At 38.3% G+C, this 14,569-nt stretch overlaps 1 protein-coding gene and 1 long non-coding RNA gene across 2 annotated transcripts in view; one reads left to right on the plus strand and one right to left on the minus strand.

Moving 5' to 3' along the window:
* The window catches only part of LOC147601726 (uncharacterized), a 284,880-nt gene that overhangs the window by 156,053 nt on the left and 114,258 nt on the right, over nucleotides 1–14,569 (plus strand). The window lies entirely within an intron of this gene.
* Nucleotides 1–14,569, minus strand: part of GALNT1 (polypeptide N-acetylgalactosaminyltransferase 1) — a 99,473-nt gene that overhangs the window by 28,090 nt on the left and 56,814 nt on the right. The gene's annotated exons all lie outside the window — the stretch shown is intronic.

Here is a 14,569-nt window from a genome sequence, read left to right on the forward strand (position 1 = left end):
CTGAAGCAGAAAAAGAAATACATTCAACGGAGCTTCATTCCAACAAAAAAAGCTTTTATTAGATCCCAAATTATTGAGTCGATTCACTGTAATCTGATCTAAATGCTATTAAAATACGTTAACAAGTTTTGTGACCATCACCTTAGTAGTGCTGTCTGATGGCTTGAAAAATACATAGTGCATATTCTCTACCCTAAACATACAAAAACAATACTGAAGGAACAGCCTGCCAATATAGGATCATGGTATTAGCATCTAATCCAGTGACACCAGGAACATCAGCCAAAACTGGGCTCACGACATAAATATTTTATTTGCTGGATAACTTGCTTAGCCAGAGCTCTACCTAAGTGACAGCAGCTCTCACAACACACAGGCATTTCAGCCCCGAGGTGGTGATGAAAGACCAGTGTGCACTAAGATCCCAGAAAAGATCAGTAAGCCCAGGTACAACTGAAGAAATATCTGGAAAAGCTTCTGCAGAAACATGTTTCATTTCTGAGATTTGAAGCATTACAATCAGGCACTATCTGTATTCAATATTATACTTAGTTATTATGGAATTATAGTAAAATTTAATTACTCACCACACTGAAGTGAACATCATAATCTTTAGGGAAAGCAGCCCTATATCCCTGTTTTCTGATTTAATTCGCATATAAAAAAAATTTGCAAAGCATGCAAACTGAAAAAGTTATTTCCATGGTATGACTTGAAAAATAAAATGACTTTTCACAAAAACGCTATGAATGTCAGATGAAAAATTCAATCATAAACCAAATAATTTCTCCCCCATGTTTGTCACTTGTTCAGTCTATTTTGCGACTTTAAAACTAAATTCTCAATGTTTTATTCCTTCTGCTGCGCTTCTGCCCCTAGACCAGAAAATAAAAGTCTGATTGTAGACTTTCAGCTATAGCAGTAATACAAACCCATCAACTGTTCCTCTACTTTTTGGCAGAATATTTGTAAAGAAGTTCAGAGAAGCCTGTTAGCAGTTCTCTGTGAAGAGTAATAACAACGTATCATTCACCAGGAATATTCTCCTGGAGTGGCCACAGGATCTACTATCGCAATATGAAATCTCTCATCTCCAGCCTTACCACTTTTTACAGAAGATTTTATTTTACTAAGTTCAAATCAATGAACTGGTATAATAAAAGCCAGCCAAGTGATCAGGGACTACCATGTTTATAAACCATTACACTGTCTATCTATCAAATCTATCAAAACGTTTAAGATACATCTTTGAAGGGGAATTTTTTAGCACTAAGAGGAAGGCTTACAAGAATTTTTTCAGATACCCCTCCCCCTGCAAAGAACTCCCACTGCCCTGTCTTAAAGAAGGTGAATATCCTCCTTTCCATAACAAGTCTTGCCTATTCCTACTCCTCAAGACCAACCCTTTCTGGGTAACAATTTAAGAGCAACCCTAATATATTTCTTTTTTTTTTTTTAATGAAATACACAAAGGTATTTAATAACAAAACTGTCTTGGAAATGTTTGAATTTTGAATGCTATTCTTAATGAAGCATTTGATGTGAATTTATTCCAGAAAGATTCATAGATGCAGGCAGGAGAAAGGAAAGAATTAATAACATTCTATCTGATTTTTAATACTCCTTTCGTCTGCCTTTCCATATATATACCTTTTAGCTATATTTGTACAGATTTTTGTGAATATACACAAACAAAAACCCCTGGTTTTAATTTTGAAAACACTGACATACACTCCTTCCCTCCTAGGAACATACCGTTGTGGAACATAAGATAAATAAAACAGAACACTTGACACCTGTGATTAGAGCATTAGCCTTCTATGTAAACCTCATGTTTTAACCTTACTAACAAACATTTAAATTAAGAATCCTTTTTGTCTTTTGTTCAAAACCAAATTACCCCAGGAAGAGATTACTATAGAATTTAAAATAAACCATTAATTTCAGCCAACAGTTACACAACATTAGTAGCAGAATATAACCATGAGGGGTATGACACACAGGGTGTGAATTAGGGACAATTTGAATTTTAATTCACTACTAATACATTATGTTCCTTTTGTTAGATCATGCCTCAAACAGTTTTAAAATTGAGTGTAATAGACAGTTTTAAAATATTGCATAATATTAGGCAGGTATACCAGCTCCAGTAATTTAATGAAGACTCCCAACGGCAGCTGAGAATGTCTACTTCACATGGAATGCATCACCCTTTCCTTAATCTATGGCATACATCATGCAAACTCTTGGCTAATGTGACTCCACATATTATTTAGATTGTGGAAACTCCCCCAAAATGTCAGACATTTTAAATGCAGAGATTTACTGTCCTATTACCTCAAGACACAGGAAAATAATAGGTCAGGTTGTTAAAATATGATTGTTCTGGTTTTGTTAGTGAGGGGGGGCCTAAGGTGGTAGCTTCTGTAGGAAACTGCTAGAAATCGCTCCCCTTTGTTCAGTGGACTCAGCCGGGCCTAGGGCGGACCTGCTGCTGGCCAAGGCCAAGCCGATTGGTAGCAGAATGTCCCGTGATAACGCCTCTGCGATAACGTATTTAAGAAGGAGAAAAAAAAAAGAGGGAGAGAAGAGAAGATGTGAAGAAGCTGAGCGGGGGCAGAGGCGCAAAGGGGGAGGCGCAGGCCTCATGGGCCTTGCAGGCCTCACCCTCTGGCCTCTTGCCAGGCAGCCGATTGGGCCCGACTCGGTCCAGCCCAGCTGCAAGAAGTGGAAAGGAGATGAGAAGAAGTGAATAAGATGTAAAAAAAGATCCTGCGAGACATCTGCCAGCCTGTTGTGAGGAACGGCTGCAGACGCCAAGGTCAGTTCAGAAGGAGGGGAAGGAGTAATGCGGCTCCTGGCCAAGATTCCCCTGCAGCCTGTGGTGATGACCATGGTGGAGCAGGTTGTCCCCCTGCAGCCCATGGAGGTCCACGGAGGAGCAGAGATCCACTTGGAGCCCGTGAAGGACCCCATACCGGGGGAGGTGGATGCCTGAAGGCAGCTGTGGCCCGTGGAGGGCCCGCTGGGACAGCTGTTCTGGAGAGACTGCACCCGTGGAAGAGATGACCCACGCCGGAGCAGTTCCACGAAGGACTGTGGCCCGTGGGAGGGACCCCACAACAGAGCAGGGGAGGAATGTGAGGAGTTCTTCCCCCGACCATGAAGCAGCGGCGTAAAACAACATATGATGAACTGACTGCAACCCCCATTCCCTCTTTCCCCCTGTGCCGCTCGGAGTGGGGGGAAGGTAGTAGAGATAATGTTAAGCTTGGGAAGAGGGAGGGGTGGGGGGAGGTTATCTTGTTCTCTGTCTCATTATCCTGCTGTTTGTAGTAATAAATGAATAGTTTTCCCCAAGTCGAGTCTGTTTTGCCCGTGACGGTAACTTTAAGGATTTCTCCCTGTCCTTATCTCAAACCTTGAGCCGTTTTTCTTATATCATCTCCCCCTATTCTCTCGGAGGGTGGGGGGAGCGAGAGAGAGACTGTGTAGTCTGGTCCGATCGGGGCTGAACTACGACAGTTATTTTGGCGCCCAACGTGGGGCTCGAACCCACGACCCTGAGAACTACGACAATGATCAAGACAAAAAGTCTAATTAGTCTACATATCTTGATGTACACATTTCAACGCTCAAAACAATAATGTTCTTTATTTCATAGCAAGTCTCTTTTTCATGCAATGAAATCCTCACCTTCAGCTACATTAGTCTTGCATTCTTCCCTAATATTTGGGTTCTTGCTCTCATGCAATTAGGGAAATTAACTAAGATACAAAATTAGTTATCCAAGATCTTTAATGCCCCATCAAAATTAATTTGTGAAAAAAAAAAGTTTACAAGCTCTACTTTTAAAAATTGTTTTACAAAGGAGCCATAAGACTATAAAGGCATGACTCTGCTACGATCTCTGACCTCTATAAGATGCTCATACACATTCTTCACAGAATTTCACCTTTTTGCAATTCTGCATCAAATATTCAGAATACTTTGGCCCAGTCCCTCCTAACTACATGGTTCCTCCTAGGTCCACATCTCCCCAAAGCACAAGGCAGTGTAACAGGTTCAAATCCTTCATAACTTAAATTCAAGTTTAATGAACTAAAAGCAAAGGAAGCCAGATCCTAGCATACTGTCGTGGTTTTGTTTAGTGAGGGGGGGCCTAAGGTGGTAGCAATTGGTACCTGTTGTTCCTCAACCTTCAGTAATCCCACAACAGAAGGGTCCTTTGAGAGCTTGGGCAAGGTGGCCAGCTGTTTATTTTCCTCCGTCTCCACAGTGGCTATACCAAAAGCCCACCGGTACCCTCTTGGGTCTTTGAAATACCCACTCCTGAGGTAATCTATACCAAGAATGCATGGAGCATCTGGGCCAAAACGACACATACATGTGTACAACTTTGCTAAAGAACAACAGTGACAGCAAAATAAATCCAAGGTGTTGACCCTAACACCCTGTAGCCTGATTTCAAAATTTTAAATCCATTACAAACTTTTTTTTTAAATGGCAGGCCAAAAGCAACTATGAGTTGTGTTACGGTTCTGAATTATCGTGACATTTTGTGAAGGTGTTAATTGAATCTTATATAGAAGCTCTGCAGGTTCTAGATAAGGAGATGTTCGGGGAAAAAAAAAAAAACCTCAAAGAATTTTACTCAGTGGATTACATATAGCCGCTTGAAAACTACTTCATGCTACTTCAAATGCACCTGAAGAGCCTCTGAATAAATGCTTTCCTCTTTTCTCTTTCAGCACAGGGTACAAATAGTCCACAGGAGACATTACAATAATAGCCAGAAGAGACATCAAGTACAGCAATTCTGTCCAAATAAAATTAAGCCATTAAATCTCAGAGTTTAATTGCTGCTTCAGCACAACCTTGCAAGGAAAGAAGACAACTCTTCATTTTGCGCTTCCTACAACACCACAACCATATACTTTCAACTCTCCTTCACATCTGGCAGAACTGGAAGCCCCTCTCTTCTCTCATGCCAGTGAAGGAATGAGAAAAACATCCTTCACTGCAGGGACAGAAGAAATACACAAGGTGATCTTACAAAGTCCTTCATTTGAATTCCTCAGAAGGTTAAGTTCTTCTGATACCTATCTGCTTTGCTCAGTGCCCGACACTGAGATCAATAAGGCACTCTAGCCATTGGCACCCCAGACGCAGAGACACCAGGAACTGCGGACACCACCCTTTGCTATCCTGATGCCACCTCTTATAGTTTACTGCTGGGACTTCAACACATACTTCAAATATTACCTTAAAATATTACCTGTGCAGCTGTCTTATTACAGAATAGCACTTGGCTTTTTATGCATACTAGAAAGTTGTATTCATGGACCAATTTACTTAGAAATTATTCCTAAAATTCAAGATTGAGCGCTACATGTGTAATATTGTCATATCTTGAAATATAAATATTTACAATATTAGCAGTGGTGTGTTTGCACACCTTTCAAAGTCATGATAAATCATTTCTGAAAGTAATGTAATAAAATGGGATTTAATATCCTGATGGCTCTTAAATACCTTTGTTTCACAAGCTAAAGAATCACACTCCCCGAAAAGCTACAAACAGGGTAGAGGTCTTGTAGGAAATCAGTTATACTCTGTCACAATGTTTATGCAGTGAGACACAACGAGAAAAACCTCATTCATTGAGGCAAAACATGAAAAAAAATCAGGTAATTTTCTAGAAAGATAATGTCATAATTATATTCTGCATTAGAAATAAATGCTAAGTTTCTAAATATTACAGTGCAGATCTCTACATCTTCTGATTGTGTCTTGTTACTCCACAGAGGAGCAACAAGAGGACAAGTAACATTGGAACTTTTTTTTTTTAATATGGAATTTTCAAAATGAGGCCACTCATCCTTACCTAATCACAAAAATTAATAGACTCAGACACTACCTGAGCCATGATTTGCTACACCTGACATCAATTTTATTCCCAGATTCCAGCAGCCTTTCACAAGAACAAGGCATGACCAATAATTTACAGTGGCTCAAAAACATTAACAGCAGCAAAACACGTATGCAATCCTTGTTTTCTAGCCCCGTGCACACAACCCAGAGCACTCACATAAAGGACAGAGATGGAACGCAAGCAAAAGCATCTCCTGTGCACTAAGCAGCTCAGCTGGGAAATCCCAGCGGAGCTCAGACCACAGCTCGTATATGCAGTATGATAATGCAGTGTTGATGCATTTTTGAAAGCTGTACGAGCAACAGATTGGGGCAGGGAGGGAAATATAATTAGTCACCTTACAAAGTTAGTACAATCTTTTATCCGGCATACTACAAACAACAGTTATAAATAAAAGCTGCAGTTCTAAATAAACTGCATCCCTTTGACAAAGAAATAATCCAAGTCTTGCTGAAAATCAGGTTAGAGTTGAAGTTTTGAGGAAATGCTACACAGCACAGTCCCTCTAATAAATCTGTTTAATATTACAGATGCAGTACAAACTGCATGCTGTTCAGTATTAAATTATATTGGAGTCTCTGGGAAGTATCGGTATCCTTACACTTTAAAATATACATTTATTTTCTTTGAGGTTACCAATGTTAACGCCAGATCCATAGAGAAAATAAAAAATCTGAACTCCTCTCATGAAGCCTCAGGTGTTAATTACTGATATGTGATGAATATCACTGCAGTGCCATAAAATGTCAGTACTCTACTATTTACCTGACCATTTACCAGAAGTTAAAGCCTGCAATAAAATTAATGTAACAAAGCTGAGGCTCAGCTATGCCGAACACAAAAACTCCTCTCTACTTAAATCAAGGAGAAAAACAATTTTGAAAGAAGACTCAGAGTCACCCTGAAGCTGCTGACACTGACCTACATTTCCACCAGAGGATAACGCCCTGTAGCAGGGGTGGCAGAAAAAAATGTCAAAACAATACAACAAGAACTACCAGCACCCAAGTCAAGTGGTGTATTTCTGGTAAACGCTGACTTAGTATTTCCTGGACATAAGCAGGAGCCTCATGATATCATTACGAACATAGGTGTTAATAAATCTGCTTTCGACATAAATTTTAAGAATACCTTGAGCACTTAAATTGAAGATAACCGAGCTGGATAAAGATCTGATTTTACACAGAAACAGCACAGCTAAAAGGGCTAAAAGCAATCCTACTGAGAAAGATGGAATCACTGACTGTCGTAACATGCCAAACCACTTTTCACTACACAGACTTTGCATACAACCACAGTTTTAACTTGTGGCTGCACAAAGAGAAAACACTGCAGATAAGGTTGCAACAAAACTTCACTCTACTTCTGAAGCCGCTGCTTCCAATCAAATAAGAACAATTTGGTTTAGAAAGAGGTCTTCATTTCTAGATTTCACATCACAACTCCAATTAATCTTTCTGAACAGGTGACCTGAATGCAGGCAAATCCCTTATTCTTTATTTAAACATTTCCATCCAGCCTGCTTATTGTTGGCCTCCAACAGTATTACATAATTTACCTGACATCAAGAGTATGAAATTTTCCTTTCTTCTGATCTCAAAGATTTGGATATAAGAAAGGTCGCATTATCTCATGAGTCAAGTAGAAATCTTCTTTAGACCCTGGAAACAAAATCCAAAATGGTCCTTAAAAGCATTGTGGTTACAGAATTCAAGTAGAATGTCATAAAAATAATTAGCTGCAATTGACAATCTTCCTTATCCTGAAAGTGACCACAGGAAAGCATCTCCTGACACAAGCTAAAACTATTCTGTCCTCAAAGGCTGAAATTGAACCATAAGCTCTCTAGTCAAACTATTTTCCATACTTGACCTATCAATTTGAATAAAGTTAGAATATGGCTGCTTATCCAAAATGAAAGACAATCATAACCAAGAATGAGATTGCCAAGCATTTGTGCATACACAAACATATATACACATATGCATATATACGTGTGTATATAGATGTCTGTATATTAAAAAAACAGTCTACAGGAAGCAAGGTGATTTTTCAAGTTACTCCCCCCCCCAGCTTTCTCTAGGAAAACGATTTATGGATAATTTCTTCCAGCTAACTCATTAAGTCAATGTGAACAAGAACCTTTCCAAATATTGATTCTATAGTGGGCCCGCGGCAAGCTATATGCACCACAGAAGTCAGACGAAAAAATATTCCTTCTTGAAAGGACTGTAAAGTCTGTAATACCTCACAGGCTTTCAGACATCCAGCGTGACACTGCTGAAGGTTACATTGCTGGTCATCAGATCAGTAGATTTCCTTTACAGGTGACAGGTTAATTAACAGCCTCAATTTCTAGCTTGTAACAAAACGCTGAATCAACTTCTGAAGTCTACCACCACCTATCCTATGTTGACAACTTTGCTCTTTTTTATTATCTTTTACATCAGTATGATCTGAGCTAAATGAATACTAAAAATTCACAAAGCATATCACAATTGATTGAGCTATTTAAATCTCAATGACCTCATGAAGATTTTAATACTTTTTTTTTGGTTTGTTTTTTTTTTTCCCCCATGCTCCACCTAATCTGGTGCTATCGTGTGGGCTGTAAACCCACTTTTCACTATTACAGTTTTGTCCCATCCCTTTCTTTGCACCAGATCTGGTATTCATACAGCTGCTAGGCGTGTTGCTTCAGTTTGCTGATTCAACAAAATACACTTTTTTTCTCTTTTTGGTATGCAACCCTCCATCCAGTCAACGAATGCCAAGGTCATACAATTGTCAGATCAGTATCATAGAATGGTTAGGGTTGGAAGGGACCTTCAAAGGTCATCTAGTCCAACCCCCCTGCAAGGAGCAGGAACATCCCCAACTAGATCAGGTTGCTCAGAGCCTCATCCAGCCTGGTCTTTAATGTTTCCAGGGATGAGGCATCTACCACCTTTCCGGGCAACCTGTTCCAGTGTTCCACCACTCTCACGGTAAAAAATTTGTTATATCAAGTATGAATCTTTTTGTTTAAAAACCATTACCCCTTGTCCTATCACAACAGGCTCTGCTAAAAAGTTTGTCCTCATCTTTCCTATAAGCCCCCTTTAGGTACTGAAAGGCTACTACAAAGTCTCCCCAGAGTCTTCTCTTCTCCAGGCTGAACAACCCCAACTCTCTCAGCCTGTCTTCACAGGAGAGGTGCTCCAGCCCTCTGATCATCTTCATGGCCCTGCTCTGGACTCGCTCCAACAAGTCCACATCCTTCTTATGTTGGGGGCTCCCAAGTTGGACGGAGTACTGCAGGTGTGGTCTCAGCAGAGCACAGCAGACGGGGAGAATCACCTCCCTCGACCTGCTGGCCACACTTTGTTTGACGCAGCCCAAGATACAGCTGACCTTCTGAGCTACCAATAGAGGCAGTGGGAAGACTTCTTTTGCTTTTAGTCCACATTTACGTCAGATTATATATAGCATAAAACTACCTCCTTAGCTCTTCTCCAGAATTAAAATAATTGAAAGAAAAGAGAGCATACCTTCATAAGCCTCATATAGAAGTAAACACTTCAAGTACTGCCATTTAAAAAAAACCCAAACCATAAAATGTCACACATTTGAGTTCCAAGAGCATGTTCTTGCATGTCTGTCTTTACTAGTTTTACCATGAATAGGTTTACTCAAACCATTTTCCTCACATAGGTATTGTGTAAATTTTATGAACATGTCATATTATGACTCAACTGCAGTATCTTAAAGTATATAGCAAATCAACTTGTTTTGAGAAGCTAAAAACCTAAATTCCCGTGTATTCTCACATGTGTATTTCAGGCTTAAAATCAGCAACACATTTTTAAAGCACACATATGAAAAACAAATCGCCGTCCCATAACTGAAAAGCATAATATTGTATCATATAATTAACAGCGCCTAAATCTAAATATGGTTCTTTCTAAGCAAAGAGATGACAAAATTAGTTATATGAAGGACTTGCTCAGAAAGGAGACCAGTATAATTGGTATAAACTCTACAACACACGTTAGACTTCTAAGTTAGACTTCGAAGAATGGCTTTTAACTCCAGGGGGAAAAAAAGAAAAAGAAAAAAAAAAAAAAAAGAAGAAAAAATTGTCTCCTTCCTCCCAATTTTGAAAGTAAGCTTGGCAGCAGGAACCAAGCAGGGTAGTTTGATTAATAAAAAAGGCCTACAATAACAACTTAAACTGACCACATTATTGTACTAGTTAAATGTTAAGGTCTTAGAGTTCTGCATCTTATTTTTCTATTAAGTGGCTGAAGTCATAGTTCATATCAACTTAGACCTACTTCAAATATGTACGGCCATCTGTCTAAAAACTCTGATTACACCCTAAACACTACCTATACCACTCAAAACCCAACATATCTACTGCCTGAATACAGACAGTTTGAGAAAAGGACAGTTAAAAGATCCCAAATGTTATGAAGAACTAACTGAGGTGTAGTAAGATGTCTGATACCCTTCATTCTGGCAAAATTATACCAACTAAGGAACAAAATGACAAGGGAGATCTTTTATACCAAGTTCTACAGACCCTGCAGCTTTGGAGAAAGGATTATTAAGGTAACCCAAAGATATCCACACTCCTCCTTGCTGCAGGTCTGCTTGGAGTAGCCCATCACCTTTCAAAGAAATGTCACGTTGCAAAATATGACACCCTCCTAGCGCTGCATTATAAGCTCCAGTGGTGACCAGAGCTTACATAAATTACATCATTGTGCCCCAGCTATGCCTATATTGTTTCCAGCTTTGAGCACTTGAGCCTGGAAGAGTGTTTTAAGATGCTCTTTTCTAGTGTAAAAAAAGTCAGAATTGGGTTTAAACTCTCACACCACGGACCCAAATGTCTCATTAAATGTTTTATATATTCCACAAGCTATTAAATAATGACTACAGCCTGGAAAACTCAGCCTTAGAACACAGAACTCATTCTTCATTTTACAAAGCAGTTTCTAAGCCACCTCAAACAGCACTGAGAGCAAAATCAAGTCCTATGACACATACAAATTTCACACATTTAACCACACTGCTTTCCAGACTGAATACCAGTCTAAGACAGAGGCACAGCTGAACACCTATTTTAGTCATTGATACCTATTTTATTCATTGCCTCCCTCATCTTCAGTAAAATCAAGGCAAAACTCTAGCATTCCTAATCACCCATCTTTTACTCTTTGCTGTCATGTCAAGCCCACAGCTGCGTATTTTCCTGGAAACTGTGAATCAACTCCCACTTTGATGACTGATTCACAGACCAGAATAAGACCTGCTTACAAGAATTATTCTATTAACAACTTAAAACTGATCTGCTATTCCCAGCTGCTTGTTCCCCCACAACAACATCCCTCCAGAGGTTGTGGCACTGTCAGTTATACTAGTTAGTTACACTAACATGCCCCAGTCCAGATCCGAGTAAGTATCCAGGCTAAAAGAATTACTTCTGGTTTAGTTTTTTCTGTTCAGCAACGAGATAATGAGAAGAATAAGTAGAAAAGTGTTCCCACTTACATTTTGTGTTTCTACAAAATGACTAGCAATTCAGGCATATGTCAACGATTTTAAAGGCATTTATGTGCCTCAGTAATTTTGTGCCAAATAATAAAAATAAATGTAAACCTGTTAATACGACTGTGGCACAGCTCAGCAGAACACAGATTTTAACTTCTGTAGTTGTCTCTGAGGATTTCCCTGAGCTGGAGGAGTGCCTAGAAATTATTAAAACAGCTCACATTCTTGTTCTTCTAGTATGGAAACAAAATTTAGTGGTCAAAACATAGACATGATGACCAGAGTGGGTCATCTATAGAGACTGACCTATAAGCACCCAGAGGCAGAAGTGTGAGACAGAACACGTAGCCCACGAAGATATTCGCTGCCTCGAGGACCAAGCAGGTACACAAATGTGCTTGCCTTCGCACAGATTTCAGGGGCTTGACAGAACTAGAAATTAATATGAAGGACAGACGACTACAAAAGCTGTTCACCAGCTGACAGTTTATGCCATCTCCATTAAATACATGTGGCAAATTGGTCCTGGCACAGCTAATTCCATCAGCTTTTCAATAATTAACTGCTAGGCAAAACTTTTACAGACTTCTGTATTTCAGAAGAACTGACACGCCAGAGGATTATAGGACTTGAAATAATCATGTCTTCCCCTCAGACCACATTAAAGGAAACAACCCACATGGCCGAACAGCAAAGTGTGCCTTTGAACATATCTCATTTTTTCAAAACCTTGACTGAAAGTGCTACTGGCAGCTATGCTGTAAGCATGTAACTATGGTAAGGAATGATTAGAAATTACCCATTCTCTTTCTCCCCAAACTATTTCCATACTAGCAGGGATATAGACAGGAAAAGTTACAACAGAAGCAATTCCACTAATGCAACAGAAAGTGTTTCTGACCATGTGAGTATTTTGACTAAACAGATAAATACTTTCATAAGATATGTATACAACACCAGAGCATATTTATAGTTTTCATAATTCTGAAAACGGCTACTGAGTTTTTGGAAAGTAATATTAATCCACACATACAGATTACGATCCTCTTGCATTGTAAATACAGTATTGTTCTCAGATTTGCTGGGGAAATGTTAACACACTCCTCAACTTCTTAATTAGCTTGACCTTATAAAGCACACAATGAAAAGATGACAAAAGGAGGAGCTTTTTGGGGACCATTTTTTCTCTCAAAATCTATTAAAAATGTACACAGTAAATAAATTTTAAAATTGTTGGCAGCAAGTTACAAAAATAGAAACTCCAACTCTGCCCTGATACCTTAACCTAAAATTTTATTCTAAGATTCCACTTTCACACACATAGTACTGTGATAGTATTTGTGTCCGTACAAATGGAAAAGAGAAACAAATGCAACATTACTACATTTATAATGCATCTCTTACTGTGAAACACAACAACTGTACAGCATGGTCAAATGTGCAAGACAAAAAACTCCTATAGCTCACCTTGACTTAAAAATCGTAATTTCATTTGCAAAAGCTTGAGTGATTCTTAGGTAATAAATTTTAATAGTTTATAACAATTTCTCTTTCCATTTTTTGTTAATTCAAAGTCTAGACTTCATAAAGCTTATGATTATGTCAACTTTTTAGATACACAAATTTATTTTCTTATTTTTGTACATACACTATAAAAATGTTAGAACATATACATGCAAGTTTTCCAGTGTGAACGCTGATAAGCAGATGATGTTATGTAGTTTCTTCCATACTTCCTAAGTCATAACAAAAAATTACTAAAGTTTACCTTCAATACAACCAACTGTTGTAACTATCATTTCCCTGAAGCTTTATTAATTCCTTCCATTCACCTTTTCCAGAAAAAAAAAACAAACAACATAGAGAAATCACCCCAAATTAGCACCCCAGCTTTGACAAGTCTCCAACTCATTATTTTCCTTGCAGCTAAAACCAGGTGAGAATGCTAACTACATGTCCTTAACCAGAAGTCACCACTTTACAGTAAGGCAACTTCTTATCCTACAGAGAGCATGATAAAAGGGGTAGACATTACATATGAATTTGCATGAATGCCAAGAGATCCCATTGCCAAGTTACAACCATGATCAGAGCAATAACATGAGAGAAAAAGAAATAACCCTCCCCAAACAACATCCGTCAGTTTTGAAAGAAAACCCTGAAAGTTCATGATTTGCACTTTTCCACTATACTGAGAAACAGGCAAGTAGTGACCATAAAATCTGACTAACCATATATCTGAAAATCAATTGAAAAGATAAATTAATTCAAACTTATGAAATTATATTTTGAAAAATATATGGCTCAATTAAGAACACCAGCACTACCAAGAACTTGCACGCTACATAGAATCACATTCATTACAATATATGCAAACCAGCTCCTTCTCACTCATTAAAAATGAAAAGCAGTCAGATCTTAATCTCATTCTTCTAATATTATCTTCTGAGGTTGGAAATGAAAACAAATTAATCCAGCAGCTAGGCCTTGCGTATACAGAAGCAACAGGAGAGTTTCTAAAGAAATGGGGTTTCTGTAACATCTGACTCTTGCAAAAGAATGCAGATAATTAATTGGAAAAATCTTGTTTCATGAGCTTTATTTAACTTGAGTTAACTTTCATAAACAAGAGAGGTTGGGGGAGTAATCAGCTACCCTACCAGAGTAGCCCCAGGAGAGTAAAGCAATCTTAGTTTTATTTAAAACAAGGTTACAATTTTCTTTTTAATTACTTATGACTCAAATAGCTCTGAAAGGATCAGTATTTCAGAGGCAAGATCAAAATCAAACCAGATGGATATTAGAAAACATTATAATGTAATCTAAATGAGACTTTCACATTTCATGAGGTAAGAGATTTTTAAACTATTTATTTCTCATCATAAAATCTTTTCTAAAATTCTGCATTATATAAAATAGTCTGCCTCATTACAAGCAGTGCATGAATTTTTCAAATAAGTAATTTTTTCCTGAATGCCAAGTCTTAAGTTAACTTTCTTTTCCTTCAACCAAATTAATTTCTTTTCCTCAAACAGGTTTCATACTTTTAATTGGATTCAAAGTTAAATAACACCGAAGAAAAATAGTTTCTGTTGT

The sequence above is a fragment of the Chlamydotis macqueenii genome, chromosome 2, assembly GCF_036417535.1.
Source record: "Chlamydotis macqueenii isolate bChlMac1 chromosome 2, bChlMac1.mat, whole genome shotgun sequence".
Lineage (NCBI taxonomy): Eukaryota > Metazoa > Chordata > Aves > Otidiformes > Otididae > Chlamydotis > Chlamydotis macqueenii.